Source organism: Odocoileus virginianus, chromosome 2, assembly GCF_023699985.2.
Source record: "Odocoileus virginianus isolate 20LAN1187 ecotype Illinois chromosome 2, Ovbor_1.2, whole genome shotgun sequence".
NCBI classification, from domain to species: Eukaryota; Metazoa; Chordata; class Mammalia; order Artiodactyla; family Cervidae; genus Odocoileus; species Odocoileus virginianus.
The window spans coordinates 78,662,813-78,677,464 of NC_069675.1; the positions used below are offsets into that span (position 1 = coordinate 78,662,813).

At 49.7% G+C, this 14,652-nt stretch overlaps 1 long non-coding RNA gene across 1 annotated transcript in view; it reads right to left on the bottom strand.

Annotated features, from left to right (window-relative positions):
* Positions 1 to 10,291: 10,291 nt before the first annotated feature.
* Positions 10,292 to 14,652, bottom strand: part of LOC139037193 (uncharacterized) — a 41,193-nt gene continuing 36,832 nt past the window's right edge. The window contains exon 2 of the long non-coding RNA XR_011490051.1: positions 10,292 to 11,486. This is a non-coding gene — a long non-coding RNA (uncharacterized lncRNA). The remainder of the gene's footprint in view (positions 11,487 to 14,652) is intronic.

Below are 14,652 nucleotides of genomic sequence, written 5' to 3' on the forward strand. Positions count from 1 at the left end.
TTCAATCCCTGGGTCAGGAAGATCCCCTGGAGAAGAGAATGGCTATCCACTCCAGTATCCTTGCCTGGAGAATCCCATAGACAGAGGAGCTGGGCAGGCTACAGTCCACTGGGGTCACAAAGAATCGGACATGACTGAGCAACTCACACACACACACACACACACACACACCCCCCACAGACAGGGTGTCCCCGGGGTGACACAGTTGTGTGCATTTACTGATGCACGTTTATCTCCACACTTGAGCTGCCCAGAGTAATGCCTGGTACTCACAGCTGCACCTGTGTTGAGATTTGTCTGGTCTTTGCTGAGCACCTGTTCTAAGCTCTGCCAGGGACCACCCAGAGAAGAAGACATCTGTTCTCGAGCAAGTTTCAAATCAGGGTTGCCAGTGCTCACACCACTGACCATGAAACCAAACAGAACCAGAGCTGGAGCCTGGGACTGAGAGAGGCCGGTGCTGGGCGCTGGATGAGAAGGAGGCAGGCAGACTCCTGCCATCAGTGAGAGGACTTCAGAGAGCAGGAAACTCAGGACCTCCAGGATGGAAGGGAATTCTTTGGGCAGAGACAGCAGAAGGACAGAGGACACAGCAAAGCACCTGTCCTTTGGGCCTGGAGAGACCGTGGCTCACACTGCATCTCTGTCTGGAATGTTCCAGGATCCTCCCTCATCCTCCAAGCCTCAGCCGAGGCAGAGCTCACTCTGACCCCCGTCTCAGCCAGCCGTGGAGGTGTCAGCTCACCCCGGAAGCCCCTCCATGGAAACACTCACTTCCCTGCATTGCTCTCGTCTCCTCTGCCCTTCCAGAGATGAGTGTTCTTTGTGCCAGATGCCAGGTCCTCAAAGCCCAGGGAGGATACCACCCAGGTGAGAGATGAGGACCAGGAGGCTGAGATGAGAAAATGGGATGGGCTATTAGGTGATGGCGCCAGGTCGAGGTGGATGGTATGAAGCCTGTTGTGTATGTGTCAGGAATTCACTCACAGTGGGAGATGAGTTACGAAGTGACTTTTAGAGCCAAATTATGGGGGCCTTGAAATTCAGGCTTGGGAGGTTGGGCTTTTCCCCCAGAAGTGTCTGAATCAGTGTGGCTTCCTTAATAAATACCCATCTACCGCGCCCCTCCCCACTCCCCAGCCAAGACCAAGATCAACAGCTCCAATGTCTCAGACTTTCCTCTTGCTTCCTCCCTCCTTCCTTCTCTTCTCCTTTCCTCCCTCCTTTCCTTCTTTCCATCCTTCCTCCATTTCTTCCTTACCTTCTTCCACCAATATTTATTGAAATTGCGAGGTAAGGACTATTCTGTTTGCAGACTAACCAGATGAAATTCTTATCCTCGAGAAACTCGATCTAATGCAGAAAATGATGTAAAAACAAGTAGTACTGTGTGCTATAGTCTATGTTAAAAGGAGAGTCTGCAGGAGCATGGCAGAAATCACGCAACCTAATCTGGAAGTAATCTGGAAGACTTCCTGGAGGAGGTGATGTCTAAGCTGAAACCTGGGCAGTGGTTAAGACTTCTCAGCAGGAAGAGAGGAGACGCTTGGGGAAGGCATTCCAGGCAGAGAGAATCGAGTGTACAAATGCACAGGGGCACGAAAACAAGGAATCTGGGGCAAGTATGAAAGGTAAGCTGGAGTGCAACATACATGAGGGACAGAGACTGAGGGGTACTGTGTGCCAGGCTAGGGAGCTGCACGGCACCAGTGGGCACCAGGAGCCACCTTGGGGCCTCAAGCAGAGTAAGCAATGTGAGTTCTCTATGAAAGATGGCCTGGCTGCACACCTCAATGATCCAGGTGTGAATTGCTGGTGCACTGGGGCAACGGGGTGTGGGTGGAGAGAAGAGGATGGAATATGGCTAGTGGAATGGGCGGGATAAGATCGTGGGCTGGGGGGAAAGGGAGGGCAAGGAGGAACCCTGGAACATGCTGGGCTTTCTGGCTTTGATGATGTGGGAGAGATGGCAGAGCCAGATGCTGGGGTCGGCCCTAGGGGCAGGAGTGGACCCTTTCCTTTTGACCCCATTCCAGCCCCATTTCACAGTCTTTTGGGGCCAGGGTGAGCTGAGTGTTCCAGCAGGGCCCTATCTCTGTGCCTGATTCATCTTAGGAGAGCTGGTTATTGGACTGTTTGATCACATCTGCATGGGACCCCTTGGTCCTCAGGGGCTGCACACTTCAGGTGGCTGTACTTCTCTAGAAGCTATGCCCCTTCGTGTGCCAGGCTGCTGTTGGCCATTAGGGTTGCACATCCTACATCTCCAGCCAGACCCTGGCCATGCAGGGCAGAGGGCTGCCCAGGGATTTTGGAGTCAGATAGGCTGGGGCAATCATCATCCTTCGCCTAGCCCGGGGCAATCCAGGAAGACTTCCTGCAGAAGGAAGCTGAGAGCCAGCTGAGACCTTCTCAGTCAGAAAGGAAGGAGTCACAACAGAGGTTTCGGTGGAATAAATCCGTTTGCATCTTGTGAAACAGGGAGAGAATGTTGGCTGCATGTTCTACTTGTGAGTATTTGGCGAGGGAATCTGAGAAAACTAGGAGGAGAGGGGCCGTGACAGCATAGCCGTTCTCTGTTCTAAGGGAGCCACCAGCATAATCCGGTCCACAGGAGCAAAGACCAAGAGACCCACTGCTGGGGCAGTCAAGGAAGGCTTCCTGTAAGAAGAAAGGCCAGGCAGAATGGGAAAGACAGCCTAGGTGCTGGTGAATAGCAGGGAGAAGGGCCCAAACCTTCCAAGGACTGGGTGAGCTGTGGGCCTGGGGAGAGCCGTTGTGGGGGCCTGGAGAGGGGTCTGTTTGCCCTGGGACGCAGATCAGCCCCTCCCCGTCCCCTGCTTTGTATTTCCAGCTCTGTGGTTTCCTAATTTATTTGGCTTGAAATTTGTGTCAAACTTTTTTTTCCCACATGTAATTGAAACCTAACCTCTAAATGCGTGTTCATTCCTGAGGGAAATTAAAGGTGATTTCAAGCAGGAAGATCACAGATCTCAGAAAAGGGGCCTGGGGGCGGGAGGGGGCGGGAGGAGGCGGGGGAGTGCTTTTTTTTGCCAGAACACCCGGCTCCTGGAGCCCCATTGGGTTAGATTTGCTGCCCTGATTGCACTTTCTGGAAGGAGAGCCTGGGAGAGCCTGGGTGACATCTGCCGTCCAGGGTAAGGAGGTCTGCCAGCCACAGGACCCCTCACCCAGCAGAGAGCCGAGGCAGTCAGGGAGTGAGACATCATCCAGCTCAACTCACCTCCTCGGAAAGTTCCCCAGCACCATTCCGAAGGGTAGATGACAGAGGAATCTCAGGGAAAAGCGTCCCTAGTCCCCTCACTCTGGAGCTGTGTGACCCGGACAAGTGGCTCAGCCTCTCTGAACCTCTCGGCACCTCAGTTTCCTCATCTGCACAGAAGGAATGGAAATAATGCCTGAGCATTGCAGTGAGGATTCATTTCAGTGAGACAGTGCCCTTGATGCCCTCAGGTCTGGATCCTGATGGAATCTAAGTTGGCGCCTCGGCAGTTGAGGGAAATGGCCTTGGTTAAACATAGGGACTCAAGCAAGACACACATTTTCCTTAGGGAGTGAGAGTGGGTTTCATAGGTGCCTTTGACACAAAAGCTAGCTTTTCTTCACTTTCCTGCCCATCCAAAGATATTGTAAAAGGCTGCAACATCTTCTGTGCTAACCACACTCCATGCATTTGAGCATTTAATACTCACAACAGAAATTAGGAAAGGATTGTTGGTGCTCCCATTTTATAGATGGGAAAACCAGATCAGAAAAGCAGTGTGATCGACTGAAGGGCAGGTATAGTAGAGCCTCAGTGAGTCCTTCCAGCCCCCTTCACCACCTGTCTTAGAGCCCTTCTTCCTGGTCGCTGTGATGGACACACACATTCCTGGTCTCCCCGGCTCTGCACGGCTCTATATCACCAACAGTGAGTTCGGCACCGTGGAAAGGGATGCTCGGGCGACTTCCCTGGTGGTCCAATGGTTAAGACTCCAGGCTTCCACTGCAGGGGGGCACAGGTTCAATCCCTGGTCAGGAAACTAAAATCCCACATGCCACACAGTGCAACCAAAACAACAACATCGAAAATAAAAATAAATAGTTCCTTGTGGGCATTCCCTGGTAGTCCAGTGGTTGGGACTCTGCACTTCAATTGCAGGGGGCATGAGTTCAATCCCTGACTGGGGATTCTGCAAGCTGCTCGATGTCGCCAAAAATTAAAAAAAATAAAAACAAATGAGCAAAAAGGGATGCTCTGGACCAAACTCACAACGAAAGAGGTGCCACTGACTCTCCCACCTGGACAACTCTCAGGTAGTCTTGGAAAGCAAGCTGCTTCCCCTGCCACTGAGCCCGGGACCCTCCGCAGGGACCACCCAAAGAGAAGGCAGTATTGCACTCCAGACCTCCGGGCCTCAGAACTAAAGGGCAATCTGTGGTTTAGGCATTTGTTCTGTGTCTCTAAGGCAGAAGGCTGGAAGGTGCAGGAAAGAAGAGTCCAGTTTGTCACAATGGAGGCTTGGCAGGACTTGGGGACAGGGACACAAGGTCAGTCTCCTCAGGAGGAAGTGAGCTCTCTGCTCCTGGAGGTGTCAAGCAGAGAGACTGGACCATCCCTTGGCAAGAACATCGTGCATCAGTCACAGAGGGAACTTGGGTTTCCACTGGGAGGTCCCGGTGAATGCCCCCTGCAGAAACCCTGTCCCACCTGGGGTGGCATCAAAGGTGTTCCCACACTTGCTCCTGGCCTGAACCCCCACGAACAGTCCTCTCGAGCCTTTTTCTATTTTTCACTGGTTATTTCTGTTAAAGGACTCCCCTGGTGGTTCAGTGGTAAAGAATCCGCCTGCCAATATAGGAGACAAGGGCTCAATCCTTGGATTGGGAAGATCCCCTGGAGGAGGAAATGGCAACCCACTTCAGCATTCTTGCCTGGGAAATCCCATGGACAGAGGAGCCTGGCGGGCTACAGACTATAGGGTCTCAAAAGAGTCAGACACAACTTAGTGACTAAACCACAGCAACAATTTCTGTTAAAACTCCCAACAGGCTGCTCTCTCACTAAGATCCAAGGTCTGCTCTCTGCCCATCTGAGGCCAGCCTATGAGGGGCCCAGGATGGCCTGGCTCACCAGCTGGTCCCTGATGGCCTCCGCGGGCCTGGGTCCCATCAGCAGGATGTCCTGCCTCTCCACCTCCATGCTTCTGCTCTAACGGAAAGCATCATGCATCATAGGCAGGGCAACCAGAGATGGGATCTGGAAGCAGAACCCAGGAGTCCTCTCTGTTAAACTTGGGGTATTCTGCTTAATCCCACTAGTGTGGCAATGCCCCCTGCCTCACCCAAGAGTAGGGGCTTCTTCAGCTCCCATCTGGGCCCTTAATCCATCACTATTCAGCCCTGACTTCCCGGGATCTCTGCTGCTCTTCCTTGGTGCTTCTGACAATGCCCAGGACAGAGTCAGGATTCCAGTTGGCCCTGGATCACACTCCGCCACAATCCTGGGGGAGCTGTGTCCACACCATCGTGACGAGACACTGGGCCACGGGCCACGTGCTCATCCTTGCTGTCCTCTGTGCAACCCTTCACTGGACACTGTCTATGTCAGGATGGGGTACTTGGCACCCAGGGTAGACAGGAAAGTATCCTGTGCTCCCAACCTCACTTTGCTCCTAGCTGGACAGGCGCAAAGGAAACAGAGATCACTGGGAGAAGGGTCAGCAAACTTTTTCTGTAAAGAAAGAGTCAGTAAATATTTCAGCTTTGCACGCATGGTCTCTGAAGGAAGAACTCAACTCTGGCATTGTAGCATGAACACAGCAACAGGTCACAGGTAAATGAGGGAGGCTGGGCCTCTGTGATGCAAGGTCCCCACCTGTGCACTGGCCTGAGAACTGCAGGGGCTGGGGGAGCGGGCAGCTGCCTTGCAAACCACACAGACTCATACTTAAATCTGTGCATGCTTTCTGTTGAACACTTTCCCTGTATTTATCTGGCTGCGCCAGGTCTTAGTGTGACATGAGAACTCTTAGCTGTGGCATGCGGGATTTGGTTCCTGACCAGGGATCAAACCTGGGCCCCCCACGTTGGGAGCATGGAGTCTTAGCCACTGGATCACCAAGGAAGTATCTCCCTTTTATTTATTTTTTTTGCGCACCTATAGTTTGCCTATTGAGCACCAAGAAGTACACCAAAAGGGCTCTTCACACTCATTATCTTATTTAAACCTTAAAACAATCCAGTTAGTTATTGCCCACATTTTATAGACAAAGAGATTGTTAGAGGAAATATTCTGATTAAGTAAGCGTCTCTTGTATACAGCAAGCTTTTCTGTCCTAGACAGGGAGGGGGTGAGGTTCCAGTGAAAACCCCTGTGTTTCAGCCACAGGGATCTTGGTTTTTCTCTTGGCTCTTCCTTTATTATTTGGGTTGGAGAAAAATGTCAGCTCCTTGAGGCTTCATTTCCACCCCGGTGAAGTGGGGATCTTATGCCTGCCTTCCAGGATTTCCTTCAGAATTAAAGAACCAGAGCTGGTGTACATGAAGGGCCTGGTACAGTGCCCAGCATGCAGTAGGTGCTCAATAAATGGACGTTGGCTAAAGAAATCAATCACAGGGCCCTGCTGTAGGAACTTCACAAACCCCTCTCACATCCTTCCTAGAGGTCTGTGTTCCGGAAGAGATCTTTGGCTGACCCTGGGCCCAGGGCAGAAGGCTTCACTTCCATGTGGTTACAATCGGCCCTTTGAGGGGCCGTCACCCGAGGGGACAGAGCCAGCGTCCCCCCTTCTCCACATCAAGCGGTCGAATTTGAGCCAGCCACCAGAGAGGGCCATCCGGGGGCAGAGGCCGGGCAGTGATGGATAACCTCCTCCCAGGACACACACACAGGGCAATCTCAGGGCCTCCTGCCTGGGAGGCAGCCTCCTCGGGGCATGGGGGCCACTGACCCGGAAACAAATTAAAGGCACATCTGTCGGGAGGCCATTTCCAGCCATGGCTCCGAGCGGCCGCCTGCATTCTTGGAACAAGGGGGCTGTGTGTGTGGTGAGCCAGGCTCACACTCTCCAGGCAGAGGAAGGAGCAGCCGTGGCGGGTGGGGGGCCTGAACAGAAGGAAGGGCCGAGTGAGCCTCAGTCAAAGAGGGAGTTGTTTTTCTGGGTCTTGAGTGACTAAGAACACAAGATATCAGGACACTGGATGTTGAAGGATTTTCCCAACACTTAAGTCAACAGATCAGCTCTCTGTATTTGAAAGAACTGAGGAGGGGCCCTCTCCTCCAATTTCTCACGGACATTGGGACCCCATCTCATGATCATGCCCGGACTATCTTGGCTTATGTATTACAAGGGGTGGGAATTCCCTGGCCTTGAAACTGTGCTCTAAGGCACCTTGACATGCTTGTGTGTCAATAATAAGATAACATTTTGTCTCTGGGTCCTCCATTCAATGGCTTCAATGTGCTTCTGAGGCACCACAGGGTAATGCAAGTTCAATAAATATTCTATGGATGGATGGATGGATGGATGAAAAGTGGATGGCTGGATAGATGGATGGATAGATGTAGGGGGGATGGGTAGATAGATGGATGGATAGATGAAGGTGGATGGGTGGATAGATGGATGAATAGATGGGTGGATGGATGATGACAGAAGTTATAGTGAATGAATAGTCTGTGATAGACACAGAAAACAAAAAAGAAGATAAAAAATACCTATATGCGAGACAGCAAAAGAGGCACAGATATAAAGAACAGACTTTTGAACTCTGTGAGAAGGCAAGGGTGGGATGATTTGAGAGAATAGCATTGAATTATATATATATTGCCATATGTGAAATAGATCACCAGTCCAACTTCGATGCATGAAACATGGCACTCAAAGCCAGTGCACTGGGTCAACCCTGAGGGATGGGATGGGGGGGGGGGGAAGTGGGAAAGGGGTTCAGGATGCGGGACACATGTACACCCATGGCTGATTCATGTCAGTGTATGGCCAAAACCACCACAATATTGTAAAGTAATTAGCCTCCAATTAAAATAAATTAATTAATTAAAAAAGAAACACCTAAGGTATACCCTCTGGTTTCAAGACTTAGCATTCTCTCCATACATAAGGAAGTCTAACCAGACTTTCCTTAAACCTAAATGGTTCATTCTTTAGGGCCCAAGACAAATACCACTTTCTCTGTGGAGCCTTCCATAAGGGTGACCTTCTCTCCACTCTCCTCACCCACTAACAGAAAGAAAATTTGACAGACACAGTCAGAAAAAGAGGAGAAATAAATTCTGGGACCTTGAGTCAGGCTAATGTACTCGGGAGAAATGGAGCAGCCAGCAAGATTTTTTTTTCCAAAAAGAATTACATGAAAAATACTGTCTGACGGGGTTGTCTGCCTGAGGACTTTGAAACCTAGCTTGTGTGAAAGTCTCCATTGACTATGCTCATTGACCCATTTGTTGAACAAATACAGTCTCCAAGTGCTCGCTTACTCTGGGGCAGGCTTTACTGGAAGAATTGGGGAATCAGCATAAATCATCAAAGTCCTGCCCCCAGGCACTCACAGCCTGATGGAGGAGGCAACTAAGCTTGTAGGTAGGCAGCATGATGGCATCAACACTGCGCAGTAGTGAAGGATGCCTCGACCATCTGTATATGAATCCCAGCCTCATCGCTGCCTCACTGTGGGACCTTGGGAATGCCGCTTGACCTGCCTGTTCCTCAGTTTCATCATCTGTAAAATGGGGATAATAGACTAGAAAGCACTAAGGACATAGGAAGTTCTATTTAAGGGTTAAAGAAAATAGCAGAGGAGGGTTCCTGGTGCTTCCTGAGAAGAGCGATGTCAAGCAGCTTTCAGGGACAAAGCCCAGTGAATTTGGTGGCATCCCAGTGGGACCTTACTTATTCCATCATTCCTTAAATTTGCAGCCACCTGCTGTGTTCTATGCGAAGAAACAGAGGAAAACAATAGAATGGGAAAGACTAGAGATCTCTTTAAGAAAATTAAAGATTTCAAGGGAACATTTCATGCAAAGATGGGCTCAATAAAGGACATAAATGGTATGGACCTAACAGAAGCAGAAGATATTAAGAAAAGGTGGCAAGAATACACAGAAGAACTATACAAAAAAGATCTTCATGACCCAGATAATCATGATGGTGTGATCACTCACACTCACCTAGAGCCAGACATCCTGGGATGTGAAGTCAAGTGGGCCTTAGAAAGCATCACTACAAACTAAGCTAGTAGAAGTGATGAATTCTAGATGAGCTATTTCAAATCCTGAAAGATGATGCTGTGAAAGTGCTGCACTCAATATGTCAGCAAATTTGGAAAACTCAGCAACGGCCACAGGACTATAAAAGGTCAATTTTCATTCCAATCCCAAAGAAAGGAATGCTCAAACTACCACACAATTGCACTCATCTCACATACTACTAGTAAAGTAATTCTCAAAATTCTCCAAGCCAGGTTTCAGCATTACGTGAACCGTGAACTTCCAGATGTTCAAGATGGTTCTAGAAAAGGCAGAGGAACCAGAGATAAAATTGCCAACATCCGCTGGATCATCAAAAAAGCAACAGAGTTCCAGAAAAACATCTATTTCTGCTTTACTGACTATGCCAAAGCCTTTGTGTAAAGTGAAGTCGCTTAGTTGTGTCTGACTCTTTGCGATCCCATGAACTATAGCCTGTCAGACTCCTCTGTCCATGGGATTTTCCAGGCAAGAATACTGGAGTGGTTGTCACTTTCTTCTCCAGGGGACCTTCCCAACCCAGGGATTGAACCTGGGTCTCCTGCATTGCAGGCAGACTCCTTAGTGGCTGAGCCTCGAGGGATTTGACTGTGTGGATCACAACAAACTGTGAAAAATTCTGAAAGAGATGGGAATACCAGACCACCAGACCTCCCTCCTGAGAAACCTGTATACAGGTCATAAAGCAACAGTTAGAACTGGACATGAAACAACAGACTGGTTCCAAATTGGGAACGGAGTACATCAAGGCTGTATATTGTCACCCTGCTTATTTAACTTATATGCAGAGTACATCATGAGAAATGCTGGGCTGGAGGAAGCACAAGCTGGAATCAAGATTGCCAGGAGAAATATCAGTAACCTCAGATATACAGATGACACCACCCTTATGGCAGAAAGTGAAGAAGAGCTAAAGAGCCTCTTGATGAACGTGAAGGAGTAGAGTGAAAAAGTTGGCTTAAAGCTCAACATTCAGACAACTAAGATCATGGCATCCTGTCCCATCACTTCATGGCAAATAGATGGGGAAACAGTGGAAACAGTGGCTGACTTTATTTTTCTGGGTTCCAAAATCACAGCAGATGGTGATTGCAGCCATGAAATTAAAAGACGCTTACTCTTTGGAAGGAAAGTTATGACCAACCTTGACAGCATATTAAAAAGCAGAGACATTACTTTGTCAACAAAGGTCCATCTAGTCAAGGCTATGGTTTTTCCAGTAGTCATGTATGGATGTGAGAGTTGGACTATAAAGAAAGCTGAGCAAAGAATTGATGCTTTTGAACTGTGGTGTTGGAGAAGACTCTTGAGAGTCCCTTGGACTGCAAGAAGATCCAACCAGTCCATCCTAAAGGAGATCAGTCCTGGGTGTTCATTGAAAGGACTGATGTTGAAGCTGAAACTCCAATACTTTGGCCACCTGATGTGAAGAGCTGACTCATTTGAAGACCGTGATGCTGGGAAAGATTGAGGGCAGGAGGAGAAGGGGACAACAGATGATGAGATGGTTGGATGGCATCACCAACTCAATGGACATGGGTTTGGGTGGACTGAGGGAGTTGGTGATGGACAGAGAGGCCTGGGGTGTTGCAGTTCATGGCGTCGCAAAGAGTCGGATACGACTGAGCGAACACAACTGCTGTGTTCTAGGCCTTGTGTCAGGTCCATAGTAAACCCAATCTTCGGTCTTTCCCCTGTAGGCAAGTGTGATCCTTAGGCTCACTTCACAAGGGAGGAAACTCATTCAGCAAGGCTAAGTAACTTGCCCAAAGTCACACAGCCGGTCAAAGGCAGAGCCAGGCTGCAAACCAAAGCATTCGGGCCTTTGGCTTTGCCGTTTTGCCACATATGATTTAAAACATGTTCCTGAACATTTCCAGGTCGTGGTTTGCGCCAGGCAGGTAATGATAGTACCTACTTCCGGGTGAGGCTAAGTGAGTTAATGGATGCAGGGCACTTGGAGTAGCACCAGGCACACGGCCTGTTCTGTGACGTCAGCCAACACCATCCTCTTGCGCTCCCCAGCTGCGCTCTGACCACGATGCTCGGGGATCTCGGAGCAATGCGGATACCCAGTGGGCAGCCTCTCCTCGACAGGAAAGGCTCCAAGTTCAGAACCCACGTGTCTTTCACTGTGGCAGTGGTGAGTCGGGGGGCTTCTCTTCTTTGTAGACAGCATGTGGTTTGAGTTTGAAAGTTTACTTCCTCAAGGTCTAATGAGCCTCTGAAAGTGATTAAGCAGAAGACAGAAAGGTTAAGCCAACGCCTTTTTATCGGAAGAAGTAATATTCAGCCTAATGTCCCCAGTTCCTTTCCCACCAGCTCCTGTGATCTCTCCCAAGAAGGGGCTTATTTCCTGATGTGGTGGAAATTCCAACCCAAGTCCCCAAACCTCCAGGCGAGACAAGGGACTGGCTGGCACATCCCCGCCCCCTCCTGCATAGAGCCCCTCACCATTTGAGGGAACCTGGCTGAGACAAGCCATCCCCTCTCTGCCTGTTGTCCTCAGGGATGGAGGCTCCCTCATGTCTCTTCTCTGCTTAAGTTCTTTCTGCTCGAAATGCCCTCCCAGTTTCCCGGCTAGGAACATTCCTGCTCTTCTCCGCATGTATCCGAGAGGACTTCCTCACTTTTGGGGCATCCTCTTGAGTGAGGAAGGGGTCCTCCTCCCTCTATTGATATAGAGATATTACTCATCTGGAATCCCAAATGAAAAGTTTAATGGCATCAGGCAGGGTTGGCCGAGGGAAACTACTGCTTGATGCCAGAAAGGGGGGTTCAGCACCCCAGCCTAGGAGGAAGCCCTCGCTTGGACCACCTGCTATTAGAGGGAGAAGCCTCTGCCGGCCCCCTGGGTGAACTGAGAGCTTGTCTGAGCTGTGGGTACCTTGCTGATCACAGGGCAGTGACTGTAGGAAGGTGTGGATGGAAACAAACGTCACCTTGACAAGTGGCATCCACAGGGAAGCAGAGGGTAGGTCTGCATGGGGTCACTCTGATTGCAAAGAGACTGTGAACAAACCACAAAGTGTCCAGAGGCCGGTAGGCCTGAGCTGGAAGCGACGGTTCTGTCTTGCTCTGACACACATCACTGTATCCCAAATCGACACTCCTGCATTAGTCCTCAAGTCGTAGAGCCTGGGACAGTTTTCCCAGCCATTTAATGGCAGTTTTCCTGCCATTAAAACTTAAAAGTAACTTGATATCTTGTACTCCAACCACTGAACTGTTCCTTAAATGCCCTTTATCATACCTACACTTAATCAGCTCATGTGCTCCCAGCTCCAGGCACAGGGACCTCACTACCTCTCAAAACAAACTTTTCCAGTGTTCAAATACATGTACACACTACCTATATAGAATAGATAATTAATAAGAACCTACCGAATAGCACAGAAAACTCTATTCAATACTCTGTAATGATCTATATGGGAAGAGAATCTAAAAAAGAGTGAATATATGTGTATGTATAACTGACTTACTCTGTTATACAGCAGAAACTAATATGACATTGTAATCAACTATACTTCAATAATATAATTTTTTTAAATTCAAACATGTTTCTAATATTGAATTGGAGTCTTAAAACAACGCCTATTCATTAAGAGGTGGGAACAGGAGTGCCACAAGCTTCAGGGCAGATATGATTCTTTGAAATGGTACTAAACACAAAGTCAACCCTCAAGAATACATATCTAGAGATGGTGAGAGCTACTTTCGAGTCGAGCATCACAAGCTAAGAGTGAGGACACATGAAGCCTGGTCCCACCTTCCCCCTTCCTTGCCTGTACCTGTGGCTTCATTTCTTCAAGACTTAGTTTGCTTATCTGAAAAAAATGAGGTAAATTCTTGCCCTTTTCCTGGGACTGTTAGAATAAGCAAATAAACTCTTGGGTGTGAAAGTGCTTTGAAAAGGAAGAAGCACTTTCTCAGTGCAAGATGTTATCATTAATAATGATGATGGCTATCATGAGTGTCGGTGGTAGTGAGAATAGCAATAATAATTCATCCCCTGGAGAGTGTCTCTGCTGGGAGTGTCTTACAAGCACAAATCCAAGGTAAACATTCAACTTGCCGACACAGAGGCCAGAAGACAGAACTCAGCTCTGGGGAGGTTTTTCTGGGCAAGCTGCCCTCAAAAGGAACAGACCCCTCCTCCTTGGAGGAGTGAGGTCCCCATCACTGGAGGCATCCAAGCAGCCTCTGAGTAGCCACTTGCCTCTGATGAAAGGGGACTGCTTTTCCAGGGGGAGTGGGTTAGCTGGGTGGAGCACAAGACAGAGATTTCTCAGAACACTCTGGCTCAGAGGAGACGATTCCAACTGCTATCTGTTGCTTTGGTTCCCATTTTTCACCCTCTCTGCCCTCAGCAGAAATGGCTGTGCCCTTGTCAATTCCCATTCTTGGTTCCTGCAGGCTCCCTGCCTCCACATCCATCCCCCTCCTCTCTCCCAAGCCGTGAAGGTGGGGGTCCTGCATTCCTCCGTCAGGAGCTTCGAAGGGCCCCCAGGCCAGCTGGAGCATCAAGGGTGGTCAGGACACCCCCGCCCGGGGTGGGGGTATGGAAGAGAAGACTCCACGACCTTCCTCTGCGGTTATCTTCCCCATCTGTAAACAGCGCCCGGCCCTCCCCGGGCAGCCTCAGCCTCACACTCGGGGTGACAGCGTGTTTGGACGTTCCGGGACCCTCACCCAGCCGCCTTTGTTCTCCGGGTTTAATGAAGGGACTGCTAAAACCCCACTTGCCAGATAAGATGACAGGGCCGTCTTTTAGGGTTATGGATGGTACACAGAGGTGACAGGACGAATTCCTGCGTGCTGAGGGGTCTGAGTGCACTGCCTTTTGTCCAGCGGTGGGCTCGTCTCAACTGGTACAAGGTTGGTCCTTCGGCTTCCAAAACAAACATTTCTGACTCAGGCCAAAAGATTAGAGGAAGACAGCGGAAGACAGGCTTTCTGTCTCCCACCCACCTACCCACCGCGTGAAGCCCCAGTGCACCAAGCAAGGGCTGTTCCCACCTACTGCTCAGACAGGCTCACCTCCGATTTCCTTCATATTCATGATGACAGCCACTTCTGTTCAGCGCATTTTCGTTTACAAAGTGCTTTTACTTCATTCAACTTGCTCATCACAAGTCCTTGAGAGTCAGGCTCTGGAGGAAGCTCCTGGATGAGGCTGCCTGCTTTACCACTTATATTAGCTCTCCGAACCTGGGCTAAATCCCTTACGTTCCTGAAGATGGAAATTGTCGCCCGGCTGTGGGGGCACCGCTGTTGATTGGCATAGTGGGAAGAGCCTGTAAGCTGCCACCTTCCACATGAGGCACCGTTGCTTTCACCTGGGATGGGGGCTCAGGAGGGTGGGACTCCCTACCGCATCGGCTGTGTTC